The 15652-nt window shown below is 39.7% G+C and overlaps 1 long non-coding RNA gene across 1 annotated transcript; it reads right to left on the reverse strand.

The window, feature by feature from the left end:
• Window positions 1-6815: 6815 nt before the first annotated feature.
• On the reverse strand, window positions 6816-13364 carry LOC116593021. The gene is made up of 3 exons (XR_004286708.1): window positions 13283-13364; window positions 7320-7377; window positions 6816-7162 (listed from the first exon to the last, which is right to left on the reverse strand). It is a non-coding gene; the product is annotated as an uncharacterized LOC116593021 (long non-coding RNA).
• Window positions 13365-15652: the final 2288 nt, after the last annotated feature.

Consider the following 15652-nt stretch of genomic DNA (forward strand, 5'->3'; position numbering starts at 1 on the left):
TGGAGCGCCGTGATCTTTTGCTTGTTTCTTCACTAAAACGTACTTAGTTATGATATCTTTTACTTACTTACATTCTTTATCTCTGAATAGTTTCCTCAGCTCTAAACATGAAGAGAAATGATGAGATTATTTTTCTCTTCTCCAAATGACTTGAAACATTCTGGTGTTATGGAAAGCAAACCAAACGTGAGGTTGAGAGATAAGGTTTCTGGCTCTGACTTCATTATCAAGTAACTCCCTCTAGAACTTGAAGCAAATCTCCCAGGCTTCCTGGGCTTACACTTTCTCTACAAATTTCTCTAAAAGCAGATCTTTGGAAGCCATTGATTATAAAATGTGTATACCTTTAACAATTTTTGGTTTTCTTCCTGGGAATTTTCATTACAGGGCATACCTTTCCCCATCTCCCAAACATCTATTTTGACCTTTCTAGAAGCAGAGTATTTTACAATTAAAACACACACTAATTTAATCTTTTCTATTCCCCTTCCTTTTTTTCTTCCTCTTCTTTTTCTTTTTCTTCTTCCTCTTCCTCCTCTCCTTCTTCTTTTCCTTCCTGTCTTTCGTCTACCTTTCTTTCTTTCTTTCTTTCTTTCTTTCTTTCTTTCTTTCTTTCTTTCTTTCTTTCCTTTCTTCTTCTTCTTCTTCTTCTCCTTCTCCTTCTCCTCTTCCTCCTCCTCCTCCTTCTTCTTCCCTGAAATACTGTCACTGAACTAACAGTTCATCTTAGATTTCAGGCAAAAAACAAAACCTAAACCAAAAGAACATAACATTCACCACCACAAACAATAGCTAAAGCTATTCCAACAACTTGGTTGATGTGTGCATGGACTTGTGCACTGAAAAGAGAGAAAAAGCACTCAAGGTATCATTACTGCTTCATTTCTTTAAGGTTCAGGCCCTCTTCCTGGGAATGCATTGTATTTTCTCTCTAGTGGTTATGATCCCTGTGTCCCCCCTACCCTTGATGACAGCACTCTATCCGAGACATAACACTTTTAAATACTAAAATGTCCCAATGCATTTGATTCTGCAATAATCTGCATGTATCAGTGACTAATCTGTGTAAAGCCAAGTCATTTCTTTGCAGTCAGTCAGCTGAGAATACCAAGGGGCCCTCCTTTACTCCAGGCATTTCCAAGTGGGAGAACAGCTGTTCTTTGTTTCAGGAAAGGATGGGGCAAAGGTTAGCTCATGGGTAGAGTTTCCTGTTTGTAATGTCTGAAACCAAGGGAGGTGCCAACAGTTTGGAAGGTTTTATTAAAGAGGAGATAGTTCTTACAGAGGTAAACTTATGATGAAAATAAAATTCCTTCCCCAGTTGATGTCTCGGTACTGCACATGTGCGGAAGACTAGTCATACAATTTCCCTGCTACCATCCTTCCAAGGCTCCTCTTTCCTTGCCAGATAAAGTTCAAACCCTTCAGAACTGTCTAATCTCAGAATTATTTGCAGTTCTATGAACTCAGCTTGTTCCATTGTGAATGGCTTTCCCACATGTCCACCTGGACAGCCCACCTGCTAAGATTTAGTTAGCTCAGGTCTCATTTCCCCATGCAACTTCTGGTAGCTCATCAGTTAAGATAAAAGCCTCTTCCTTGTGGTCTCAAAGCATCCCATGTGTCCCTCTCTATCCAGGGGATTCTCAAACCTGGCTGCACAATGGAATCACCAGAAAACCTATCAGATATGCCAATACTCCGGCCCTGCTTGGAGCTTGATCACACTGCTCTGGGTTGGGGTCAGGCTTCTCTATTTAGTGTAATCAGAAAGTTCTAATGTGCAGCCAATGGTGTGAACCACTGATTCATCATAAACTTTATGACATATTGTATTAAAAGTTTTGTTGAACTCCCTCCAGATTAAGTTTCTTGAGGACTGGAATTTTTTTTTTTTTTATAGTGGTATGAACAGCCTCTGAATTTTTTTTTTTTTTAAAGATTTTATTTATTTATTTGACAGAAAGAGATCACAAGTAGGCAGAGAGAGAGAGGAGGAAGCAGGCTCTCTGCTGAGCAGAGAGCCTGATGCGGGACTCGATCCCAGGATCCTGAGATCATGACCTGAGCCGAAGGCAGCGGCTCAACCCACTGAGCCACCCAGGCGCCCATAGCCTCTGAAATTTAAAAAAAAAAAAAAAAAAAACATCAAATACTGGCAGTGTTCCCTAAATAGTGTATGAGGTATGAATGAGTGAATAACACATACACATCCCAACTTTCTACCCACCTATGTTGAGAAGCTCACTGATGCTCATGCAATTGTTCAGCATAAGACATGTGGAAAACAGAAGAATCAATGTGGATCCCAGGTGTCTGGGGACAAAGGATGTAGTTTAAGAGAAGTGTCTGAGAAAACAAAATAAGGCCTAACAGAAAACCTGGCAAATTTTGAATTAATTAAGAGAAGTGATGAAAAAAATAGAACCATTAAATCTGACCCACGTAGGAACTTCGAGAGGAAACTAATGCAAGAGATTTGGAGGATGGAGATCAGGAGATTGGGAAGAGATTAACTTCTACCTAGACAGGATAGAAATACAAGGTACATGGAGTCTGTCCAGAAGAGACTTAGCTTTCCCTTAAGACTTAGGGTCCAAGGCCTTAGAGAAGGTATCCTAGCAGCCAGAAAGGGAATCAGTAGAGTGGGAGTCAAGCTTGAGCATCACTAGAATATGTTATACTGTAAATGTGGTTCTACAAATCTGTATTTTGTGGGTCATAGTATGTGCTAAGTGATTTATATTTTAATCCATCTAATGTGCAGGCTTAGGCACAAGAAGTAGGCTTCCTTATCACCAGCTTTACAGATGAGTTGATACAGAGGTGATACAGAGGTTTAGGGCAGCTTGGTAAGAGTCCCAAGCTACCTGTAATATAAATAGTAAATGTCACCTTCTAAATGGCCCATGAGTATCACTGACCCGATGATCACTGACCACCACTCCCCTCACCCCCCATGCAGGAGAGATAGGAGAAAATGGAAGGATGGGCTGGAATTCCAGGTTCTCAAATCTAAGAAGAGGGCTTTCCCTGTCAAGTCCTGCCAGGGGGTTGGAAGACAGCAGGTGAAGGAACCTCTTACTGATGGTTGTCTCAAGTGTTTTGATTTTAAAAAGCTCCAACTTGTTTAGGCCCAGTATCACTAAGTAGCCTTGAAAGGTGAGCCCACAAAGCTCTCCACTTCTGGATTCCTAGTGAATGTATTTGCTGGAGGCACATGCTCTTTCTCAGAGGAAGGAAGATGGACAAGAACACTTAGAATTCAACAATTCTACTAGATGGAAGAAGGCTTGGGTGTAAAGTTTGGACCGTGAATTTACCTGGGTGGCTCTGTCAGTTAAATGTTTGACTCTTGATTTCAGTTCAGGACATGATCGTGGGGTTGTAAGATCAAACCTCACATTGCTCTCAAGCCTTGGACATGGAGTCTGCTTAAGATTCTCTCTCTCAATCCCTCTACCTTCACCCCTCCCCCCTCTAAAAAAAAGAGTTTGGACTGTGTGTGTGTATTTTTTTTTTAATGAGTTATCAATGTATTACTTTCATAATATGGGAGTTGGTTATACTCCATATAGTATGTCATCAACATTTTAGTTTTGAAATATTTGGTTTGCCATTTTAAGGGAATTCCCTTCCTCTGAGTCTCCCTCTTAACTTTTGACAGTTTGTGTTCAGGCAAGTTTCTCCCTTATCTTAATAAACATTTAGTTTCTAAAACAAGGTCTGAGATTAACTATTAGTCTCACCAATCAGGTTAGTCGGTCTGTATTATGGTATGATGATGATGCCTGCAGATTTGTGTTCACTAAAATCAACTTCCCTGATCAATCAACTGCGATGAGTAGTCTGTCTGAATTAGTTCCTGTAGTCACAGCCTTCATGCCAAGCACGTTGGAGCTACTGGCCTTTCCCCCAACCCTGTACGCAATTCCTGTCTGTGAAACTATAATCACTCTGCTGGAAGAGATGCTTGCTCGGCAGTATGCCAGGAGTAAGTGGGGTTGGGACATTTCCTTGACTTATTGGGAAATAACCCAGGTTTAAAACTTAGTTGAATCTTGGTTCACATCCTCATTCTGCCATTTTCAAACACTTCCAAGGCCAAGGAGAGCTCACCAAATGTTGGTTTCTTTCCTTGTCTCCCTTTGTTGAGAAACAATGCACTCTTCTTTCCAGTGGATCATTTCTGTGATGCAATCATATGTATGTCCAGTCAAACACACCCACACAAGAAAGCACACAATTATGGATTTTACTCTCTGCTGTTCTTTGTTTTCAAGAAGCGGATTTCACAAAAAACTCATGAGCAGTCTGTATTTCATAGCAATTTATTATCTCACCTTTCTCCAGAATGTGGATGTTCTATTACCCCTGGCTTTCTGACATGTGAAAAAAATATATTCCTTCTTGCTCCATCTGTGTGGTCCGATAACAAGTTTAGATGGTCATTTTCTCAATAATAAAAGAGAAGGTGATTGTCACTGGCATTTATTACCGACCTTATTTCAGGATTCAGTTGGGCAACTCTTACTTCACTTGCCAGAGAGAGGCAGGGTGTGTCAGTGTGAGATCTCTCTAGAGGTAGTCAAAGCAAGTGGCAGTGCCTGACCTGGAGCACGTTTACGCACCTTCTCTGGTCTTGGGCTGGTTCCTGTCTGTGAAGGGCAGATGGTGCCCCACGGCATTTCAAGTCCATTCCTCTTCTCAGATAGCTGAGTCTACTTCTTGCTGATTTACTTGCCCAAAGATAAAAAGACATTAAATAACAAATATTTAACAAGAGAACCGGTCTTTCTCAACTCTTTCTTTTATGTCTAGGTTATAAAATTATTATAGTGATTACTTTTTCATCACACACCTAATCCCATAAAACACTTCTCACTATATAAATGCACATGGCCTATTTTCCTGTGGCAATTACTCATTTTGCCCATGGGAATTGGGTCTTTGCTAAAGGCTGGTAAGGGAAGGTGCCAGTTCTTTGCTAGAAGACTTTATTTTTCTCTCTGGGCAAAGGTTTACTGTGGCTGAGACCAACTCAGCATCATTATTGTCTTCCCCTAAGGAAGAATTACCAACTACTGCTTAGGTGCTCCAAACACTGGGGACATATGTAATGAGGCCGGGGGAAAAGCAATGTAACATTTACAAGCAGGAATAAATGAGACATGGTAGATTCTCTTTGTTGTGCTTCTCATATATTTCTCAGTGTTAACTAGAAGATTCCACATAGTGATCTCATTTCTTTTCTTTTACATTCATGGCCACCCTTCAGAGCAAGTCTTACACTTCTTTTATGACTGATAGCATGGAGGCTCAGAGATGTTAATAAATTTCCCATAGTCACCCAGGTCTCTGGATGACAAAGCCTGTTAATTTATTAGCATGGTCTCTGCCAAGAACAGGTAAAGAGAAAACTGTTCTGGAATGTGGAGAAACCTTAAAATGACCAGCACTGCTGAAGCTACCTTGCCAAAATGGTGTATTCTGTAGATCAAAACTTCAGAAAGGAACCTCATGAACCTGGAAATGACTATGGAAAGATTTGACACTCCTATGTCAAGTGGGTTTTGAATCCTTTTCCCCAGTAGAGTCACAGAGGATGGACATAAATTTGGATGTAATACTTATGGATACTATTGATGGATCTCATTATGCTCCTGGGTCTGTGCTAAATACCTCACTTACTTATTTACCTAGACAATGACCCAGGAGATGGTGATTACTCTCCTACATACATATGTGCACTGAGAATTACAGAGAGGTGTCACTTACCCAAGTAGCATGAGTTGGAGGACTGGATCCAAATCTATCTGTATCTAAAGCAAATTGCTGCTGTTGACTACTCAGTAGGGCCTCTGCACAACAGGGAAGAATGAGGCTCAAGGAGCCCTGTTCTTGCTCCTTCTGCTGGGTCTGTGCTTCCATATGGTAAATTAAAGAACTTGTGAGAGGGGCACCTGGGTGGCTCAGTGTTAAGCCTCTGTTTTCAGCTCAGGTCATGATCTCAGGGTCCTGGGATCGGGCCCCACATTGGGCTCTCTGCTCGGTGGGGAGCCTGCTCCCCCCCCCCCCCCGCTTGCCTCTCTGCCTACTTGTGATCTCTGTTTGTTGAGTAAATGAATAAAATCTTAAAAAAAAAAAAAAGAACTTGTGAGAATCACTATTGTGAATACAGAAAGTCCACAACTGACGGTAACAATTATAGGGAAGATCAGCACTGTAAGTTCTCACTGTACTTACATTCATTAAAAATAGAAATTAAAGAGGAAGAAGCCAAAGGGGAAAATCCCTGTCCCAAATGAGGTCATTTGAACAATAGAACAATCTTGCTAATTATTTAGAGGGAACAGAACTGATTAGATATCAGAAATAGAACTATAAAGGGGCCCTCTGCCTCCCTTACAGCATTTCCCTGAAAGATCACTTATTGTTTACTTGAATAGTTTAAAAAATAATAAAGGATAACAAGATCTGCCAAGCTAGATTGATCAGAAGATAAAGGATTCCCAACAATGGAATATTTTCAGTTGATTGTCGCTTAAAGAAGCCAAATCCAGCAGGTCATCATTAAGGCACTGTCTGTAAATATTGCCCTTGGATTTCGCAATGACATTTAAGCAATATTGGCCTAATCCAAGTTTGTTTGTCACAGGATGCTAGACTTTCATATCATGGCTTTCACTCCTTAGATGAGAGCTGATTTTTTTTTTTAAGATTTTATTTATTTATCTGAGAGAGAGAGAGAACATAAACAGTGGGAGCAGCAGAGGGAGAGGGAGAAGCAGACTCCCCGCAGAGCAGGGAGCCTGATGTGGGGCTGGATCCCAGGACCCTGAGATCATGATCTTGAGCCAAAGGCAGACGCTTAACAAATGGAGCCCCCTCGGTATCCCATTAGCGAGAGTTGATTATGATTAGGTCTCTTCCTGGAAACTAGGTGAGATTAAAATATACTGTGACATGATATCAGTGGATTAGGAGAGATGGGGTCAGAGATAGGAAATGAATCAGGCTTGGTAAACAAGGCTGGCCACTCCTGTTGCAGCTGTGTGGGCTAAAGGGCAGCCAGGGCACTCCCTGGAGTCCTGTAGAGCAGACTGACCTTGAAGCACCTGCCAGCCCGTCTCACCGCATCGCCAGCACTCACATGACTTTCCTGAAACGGCAAAAACAAGAACTTCTGTGTTTGTACCCAGTTTAGAAATGTCACCAGCCCCAACTTCTAACCCAGACCTAACGTGTATAGATAGGCACTTGGGAAGGTGATGGGAAAACAAATACATTCAATTTTCAGATATAGAGAGAGTACTTACAAACGCATCAGGCATGGCATGACACGTGCTATACAGATGTACAAGCAGGATGAAGCCACTGAAAAATAAACAGCAATGCAAAATGATTCACACAAAGTACAAAAAGAGGAAGAGGCCAAAAGCAAACACGTATGAAGCCATAGCTGATGCCACAGGACTGTTCTCAGAGTTGCAGACCAGACACTCACATCCAGAGAAATGAAAACTTCTTTAAAAGTGGAATGTGCCAGATAGTGGGGTTTTCTGAGATTAATCCTAATCTAACTATGGTTAGACAAAAAAAGGGATGAAACAAAACTAAACTTCTCGAAAGAGGGAAGGAAGAAAGAAAGATTTCACCCACCTAATCCCACAAAGGTAGCACTATGCAAGGTTTTAGAAGAATTAGCTCAAATATATTTTCTGTTTTCTATTGGCTTTTTTTCTTTTTAAAGATTTTATTTATTTATTTGACAGAGAGAAATCACAAGTAGGCAGAGAGGCAGGCAGAGAGAGACAGAGAGAGGAGGAAGCCGGCTCCCTGCTGAGCAGAGAGCCCGATGCGGGACTTGATCCCAGGACCCTGAGATCATGACCTGAGCCGAAGGCAGCGGCTTAACGCACTGAGCCACCCAGGTGCCCCTTCTATTGGCTTTTTAATCCAAGACCCATACAGCATTATTTAAAGGAATCAATTGTGTAATCAATTGAATAAGTTTATAGGAATCAATCTAGTAGAAGGCAATATTCACTAGCCCTTATACAATAAGAAGAAAATGTAGTTCAGAGACTCCTATTAAGGTGACCCAGGAGTAGAATAGCAAAATTGAGGTGTCTTGACTCTGTATGGCCTCCCTAATCTTTGTGATGACTCTCAACTTGACTGTTCCTGTGCAAAAGTTAAAGGATTTTCAGAGGAAAGATAAATAAATGTTAAATTACCGTAATAACCTAATCCTTGGTTGGCTCCTACCAAGAACAGAACTAAAGACATAAAGAACATGCCCTTTAACTTTCTAAACGGCAACAAGAATTTAGAGCCAGCTCCTTATTTGCGTTTGTAGGTCAGGGCATGAAGATATTGACTGCTGTGCAGCCGGGAATTTGCTGCCTGTCTCTAAAAGAGCACATTCTGCAGGGCTGATATTCCAGGAACAGAGCATTACACCTTGGAGTTTCCCTAAATCTAAAAAGAGAGTATCACTTTCAAACTTCTTTGTTCTAAATAACTTAGTCTAACATCCCTAAAAAGATGGATCTACTGTATGTGTTAAGAATTTGATATCTTCACTTTCTCTAGGTCCTCTCCACCTTTCTCTCCTAATCACATCCTCAAGGGGTTGATGTTATCATCCCCTTTTTTTTTAAAAAGTGCCATCTCTTTCTCCTGACTGTCCACATGGATCAACTGCCTCACACATCTAACATCATTGGCAGAAACCAACTCTATCATTAGAATTTTGGATTGCCTTCCTGCGAATGTTAACTGTCCTTATACTATTTCTCAAGTGGTAGTAATGTGTCTGTAAATTCTGTATCAGAGGGAGAAATCTAGAGGTAGAGTCCATGTCCTATCCCCCTTTAAACCTGGTGGGTTTTTGTGACAACCTTGACAGTAGAATGCTGGAAATTAAATCCTTGGTGACCTCCAATGCGAACTAGGAAAAGTCCATGCAGCCTCTGACAGTGTTCCCTGAGACAGTCACTCTGAGAGTTTTGTCTCCTGTAAGAAGTTCACCTGTCCTGTGTCCACCACTTGGAAAGACCACATAGAGATACCAAATTGAGAAAGTGGTGAAAACTCACACAAGGGGCTTCATTTGTACCTAGGTCTCATTTAGAGGATAAGATTCTAAACCTTGAACCTAAGCCTAATGAGATATTGGGGAATCCGGGAAGGAGTAAATTTATGGATGTGTTTTGCATGTGGGAGAAAGGTAAATAATTTGTGGCCAGTAAATACACTTGGAATTTTAAACCATGTTTGCAATTTTTTTTGACGCTGCTTCCTGGCACCTGGGTGGCTCAATCATTAAGCGTCTGCTTTCCACTCAGGTCAAAATCCCAGAGTCCTGGGATTCAGTCAGCCTCAGGCTCCCTTATGGGCGGGAAGCCTGCTTCTCCTTCTCCCACTCCCCCTGCTTGGTTTCCTCTCTGGCTGTGTCTCTCTCTGTCAAATAAATAAATAAAATCTTAAAAAAAAAAAAAAGATAAATTCTAATTCCTCTTCCCTTGAATATGGACTAGACTTACTAACTCATTTCTAAAAAATAAAATAGAGCTGACACTACATTAATTTTAAGCCCAGCTCTTAAAAGATAATACAACTTCACCCTGGCTCCCTCTTGGAACACTCATCCTTGCAACGCCCACCGCAGTATGAGAAAGCTCAGGCCAAATGGACAGTCCCAAATGCAAATGAACCAAGGCCCCAGCCATCTGCTATTATAAATAAATTTGTTTTTGTTTGTTTTTATTTTTTTGTTTTTGGGATTTTTGTTTTGGTTTGGTTTTTTGGTCTTCTTTTAAAACAGAGACACACTCATTCATTTGTTTTGCCATGGTTGCTTTTGTCTACACAACAGAGCTAAGTAGATATGACAGAAACCATATGGCTCATAAAGCATACAATACTGCTATCTCATCCTTTATAGAAAACATTTGGTGACTCCTGACTTAGATCACTGAAGGTCCTTTTCTTAGTGAACTCATAGGATATCATAATTAGGAATTATGACAGACAGGTACGAGCTAAAACCTGTCTCTATTACATAGGTGTGATCTTGGGAGACTCTTAACTTCTCTGAATCTTAAGTGTGACAAAAACTTGAGTAGTTAAGACCTCTGTCTTAATTGATAAATGCCAAATATACTGACACGTTAAAAAAAAGACGATTAATATGTGAAAAGTTTTACCAACATTTTAAAATTAGAGCCAAACTCAGGAGATCATATAATTAGAGGCAGAGAAAACAAATGATGCCAAATATCTTAACAAAAGTTCATAACAGGGTACATGAAAAGGAAACAGTAGCAGTTGCTGTTAGGTATGAGACACAAGTGGGATTCCATGGTCAGTGAAAGCTCAGGTTGTGAATTTCCTTCTGTAGGCCAGATTTTTATAAAAAAATCCTACAGGCAGAGATGACTTCACAGGAAACAGTTTTCCAAAACCAATTTCTGATCAATTTGATGCCAAAATTTGAAGAAAGAACTCTTGGTTGCCTCTTGAGCTAAAAGAATAATCATATTTTTCCACACTGTAACTGAATATTTTTCTTTGGGAACACGAATAAATATAGAATTTTAAAGGCAGAGCGATTTGACCTGATTAAAAGTACTATTTTCTCATGTCTACAGACAGTCCAAGAAACTATCGTCAAGTTAGTGCTTCCATCATTCCACCACAAAGATTTAATATTCTGGGGGGTCAGGATTTTAAAAATTGATCTAAGTAACTGAACTGTCTGTTTCAGTTCCTCAGACAGGCAAACAGTCCCACTCCTTGGGGAAGCATGTGAATGTATTTTTGAGGATCTACTTCCTTTTGGTATGGTTGCTGGGTGACCTATCCCCAGTGTGAGAGCAGCAGAGTCACAGGTTACCTCAGCTCCCAGATGATGCAGGTCAGCTTTGCAGGTATTGAGGGTGTATCTGTCTATAGTGGGGGTGGGGGGGTGAGGGGTGACGACCGGAAGTGTGGGCAGGCTCTTCCCCAAGGAAGGAAGTATTTGGGCTTGTCCCAGGTATGAGATGAGGCTGGGGCTTGATGAGGCAGGTTGTATGGGAGTCACCTGAACACCACCTCAAACTGCTGTGTGGATTCTGGTTTTCTTCACTCGAGTCTCTTCTCTTTCCCTGGTTTCACTTGTCACACACATAAAGGGCAGTGAAATGCCAACCTGACACAACTGAAAGGCCTGGAGATATGAAACTCTAAAAGAAGATAATGAACAGACACATGTGGAACTGACTGGAGGCGCTGGATAGAATACTTTTATGTTCCTGCTTAACCTTTTATCTAGAGAAATGTACGATTGACTAGAAACGTCTGCTAGAAAAGAGAAAGAGAGAAAGAAGGAAGAAAGGAAGGCATGGGAAGAAGAGAGAAGAAGGGAAGGGAAGAGATAGGAAGAGGGAAGAATTTTGCCCTAAATCCGTTGGGCACATTTTTAGTTTTGTATCATTTCAATGCAGTAGTTCATTAAAGAAATCACAGAACCTAAAGATGGAAATTTCTTGGAGATACTTTGTCCAAATTCGGACTCATGCAGAACTCCTCTGTGTAACTACTAAGATAGACCCATTTATTCACCCGACGATGTTTTTTTTTTTTTTAGCATAATCTATACCAGATATTGATCTAGGCAAAGGGCTGAACAAAAGAAACAAACATCTTTGACTTCATGGAATCTGCTTATATTCTAGGACCTGTGCTTGAACACAGCCAGTGATCAAGAGCTGTTAGTTTAGATGGGAGTGATTTGGTTTCTGAGTTGTTTATTTATTAACAAATTTTCCTGGAGCAGAGTTTTAAGCATTTTGTGAATATTAACTTATATGGTGCTCTTAATAAGCCTATAAGGTAGATATCATCATCATCATCATCATCATCATCATCACCACCCCTCTTCTTCAGATAAGCAAGTTAAGGCACAAAGAGTTTGAGGAATGCCCAAGAGCACATAGCTGGTAAGCAACAGGGACAGGAATTAAGCCCAGTAGTTGGCTTTTGAACCTAGGTTTTTAATTAGTAGGCTATGCTGCTAAAATTTGGCTACCTTAAATTTTTGTTTTGGTTCTATTTTTTTCCCCTGATATTGGTATCCCTTACCCTAAAATGTTAAGCACATTTCTATCTGACTCTGGGGATCTTCTGCTGTGTACACTAATCCACTGTAAACAATCAAAGATGATGTCTGACTCTTGAATTTCACGGTTGTATAGGATAAGACAGCACCTCCTTAAAAGGTATTGGACCCACTGTTCCTGCCATTCCCACTGCCCATATAAAAAGGTGGAACCTGCATATACTAGACAGTCAGTAAGTGACAAATCTTGCTACTAACTCATAACTTTCTGACTCACTGATACCTGAAAGTTCACAGTTTAGCTTCCTTCTTCTAGTGCAGGCCTATTCTCTAGGAGAGGAAGCCAATCAGTTTTTGTTGGACAAGTTTTCAAAAATTTCCCCTAAAAACAGGTTTTAAGAAATGGGAGAAGACCTCATAGGGCTGAGCAAACAGACATTGTCATCACTAACAATGGCAAAGGGGAGACAAAAGAGGATGAGGAAGTAGGGAACATAGAAAAACTCAGTCCAATGGGGCCATTTGAAGGCTGCCCAAGCAATTATCCAGTCCCTTGCTATGACGTGTAGAAATAAAACAACCCTGCTGTTCCAAGGTCGAATGAGAAGTAAGAGGAGTTAGATAAAAGTCCGAATAGGGTCTAAATACTTTTAAAATTTTTCGGAGTCTACTCATAAATTGGTTTAATCCTATGCTTGAAAGGAATTTAAAGCATGTCATGTGCCTTCTCCTTTCAAATGAAATAATCTCAAAATGACTTTAATATCAAACCCCTGTGATTTCTGGATTACTGCTCATGGCTCCTCATTCTGTCATTAATGAGATTAATCCAGTCAGGTTTCTTTACTAGTTTACTGGGTTCATGGTTCTCTGCCAATGAGCCTCAGCCAAGGTGACTTTCTTTCTCTTCATCAGTCCTCCTACCTGCAGATTTGGTCTACAGATTTGGTCTCTTGCATCCCCTGTTTTGTTTCTGTCTTTCCAAACAAGAGGCTCTGCCCTACACAGAATTGCTTTTCTCTTCTGTTCATGCAAAGTCTCCCTTAAACCTGTCTTCTTTTGCAAGACATCCCCTGGGTGTTCTAAGTACAACTTGCAACTGCTCCCCTATCGGGTGCTCCCCCCACTCAGTCCTGCACACAGAGCCATTACTGAAACTAGTAAACCAGTTACCTCAATGAATATTTCCAAGCAGAACGGTGGTCATAGCTCTTTTAAAACCAATCCAGTTGTAATAGCCAATGTGTCAGCATCTGGAAAGCAAGAACAATAGCTACTCGACACCAGTATTCCAAAGACTGTTTGCCTGAGCCTGTGAAAGAGGGTGTCCTTTAAAAAATTTTCCCACTACAGTAGTACTTCATTGTTTTTTCAACTAAATCTTGGGAGAAACATATACATCTGCAAGAAAGGTTTTTGAAATTAATAAATTTTGGATTTCTTGACATCCCTCCATGAAACATTACTTTTCCTAAGATAAAGAAAAATGGGTAAAAGTAATTTGGGACATTTGCCACAATCTTGCAAAAATTCTGGCTCCAATTTTGAGTCTTGGGATCAAACACAGATAGTGACAACCAGGTGGGTTCCTATTTCATCCAAATGAGTTTGTTTTTCTTTTTCCAGGCTGGATACTTTTAAGTGCCTCCTGGTTATTAGTCAGGGAAGAAGTGTGTCTTAGGCTATTAACTTAAAAAAAAAAAAAAAAAAAAAAGGAGGAGGTTTCTTTTGAATTTTCCCTGAATGCTTTGGATGGGCTTCTGTTGCATTATTGGTTGAGAATATTCTTACCATGATAATCCACTTTTAGTAGCCTCATTTACATTAGCTATCACTCTGGAGAGCCATAGTAACAGGCCGCTGAATTACCCTAGAGAAATTACTCTTGAAAGTAATCATTGTGAATGAATTTTCATCACTTGCTCTCATCGTTTCATGCTGTTTTGTCTCTTTCTTTTTTTTTTTTTTTGCCCCTGATAAAAGTTAAGCATAAAGAGGCCTTTTGTTATTATCTCATTTTCTTTAGAAAACTTAGTCTTTATCATAGCAGACTGTTTCTATAGACAACCAAAGGGTATCTCTCTCTCACACACACACACACGCACACACATACACACACATGCACACACAGAGTTGTTGAAATGCATTTCATTTTCTTGTGGTGAACATTGTTTTGTTTTACCCTAATCTATAGTATCTTATGTAAATTTGGTTTTCATGTGACCTAATTTGTTCAAGGTTTATGTTTTAAGTATAAGGGCTTGGATTTTTAAGTCAAAGAACTGTGTTGAATTTGTTTCAAGTTACCAACACCAAAAACAAATTGAAATTTTAAACTCTTGGAGAAAAAAAAAAAAAAACCCAGAATAAAAAAAGAAGTAATAGTAATAAAAAAGATTTAGCAAATACTTACTCAAGGCCAGGACTTATTTTAACAGATGCTTAAAGAAGATTTTTGTTGCTGCCATTTTTCAATTTTACGTCCTTTTATTTTCTCTCACGACTTTGGTGCTCTAATTTTTGTTACTTTCTCTATTTTCCAGATAAGGAAACAGAATTTCAAAGGATAGGTAACTTGTCCAAACTCACACAGCTATCAATAGTGGTTCCAGAATTACAACCCAGGAGATCTGACTTCTTAATCTTTCTATTTTATTGCATTGTATCATGTGGAAACTACTAAAGAATATGAAAGTGAATGGAAAAAATGATTAAAATTCTATTTAGCTACTATTTTACGTGAGATAATAAAGCAACAGAGAATGACTGACCTAGTTGTTGAACTGTTGAAAAGGTTTCTCCCAAGATAAAATTTTCCATCTATTGAAAATGAAATTAGGTTTCCTCCTGGTGCCTGCAAGTTGGAAGTTTGGATTTTTTTTGTTTGTTTTTGCTTTTCATTGAAAATATCTAAAGAATGGGCCAACCGTGAGATAACCACTGGGGAAAATAGACACCAACAGCTGTTTTGTTTACCAAAAACACTTGTGTTCAGGATCATATTCAGCAGCCTGAAGTCAGAGTTTTGTAGGTCGAGAAACTGGTAGAAATTTCCACCAGGCTCAATTTTTAAAATTTAAACTTAAAACGATAAAATGCAATTACAGATCTTATCCTTTTTTGTGATTAAATTTGATTATCAGTCATGTTTCCAGATGTCCGTTCTACAGTTAATCCTTCAACAGACGGCTGTTGACACCTCCTATGTGCCCCTCTCTACTGAGCCCCCAAGAACATGGCAGTAAACAGACCACACGACCAGCTCTCAGAGATTCTATGCCACGAAGGGAAAAGGACAAGTGAAAAAAATAAAAAAATAAATATGTAATATAACATTAGGAAGTAGTAAATTCAACGTAAAAAATATATATAAAGCTGTATAAAGGGACAGAGATTCAGTAATCAGTGAAATCAGTGACATTCAAAGGTCTTCTCTGGGGAGGTCACAGAATCAATATAAAAGAGTTGTGCGACAGTATGAGGCACAGAAGAGCCTTTTCTGTATATTTTTAAGGTTTGAATGTGGGCATCTCATATTTAATC

Source organism: Mustela erminea, chromosome 6 (assembly GCF_009829155.1).
Source record: "Mustela erminea isolate mMusErm1 chromosome 6, mMusErm1.Pri, whole genome shotgun sequence".
NCBI lineage: Eukaryota > Metazoa > Chordata > Mammalia > Carnivora > Mustelidae > Mustela > Mustela erminea.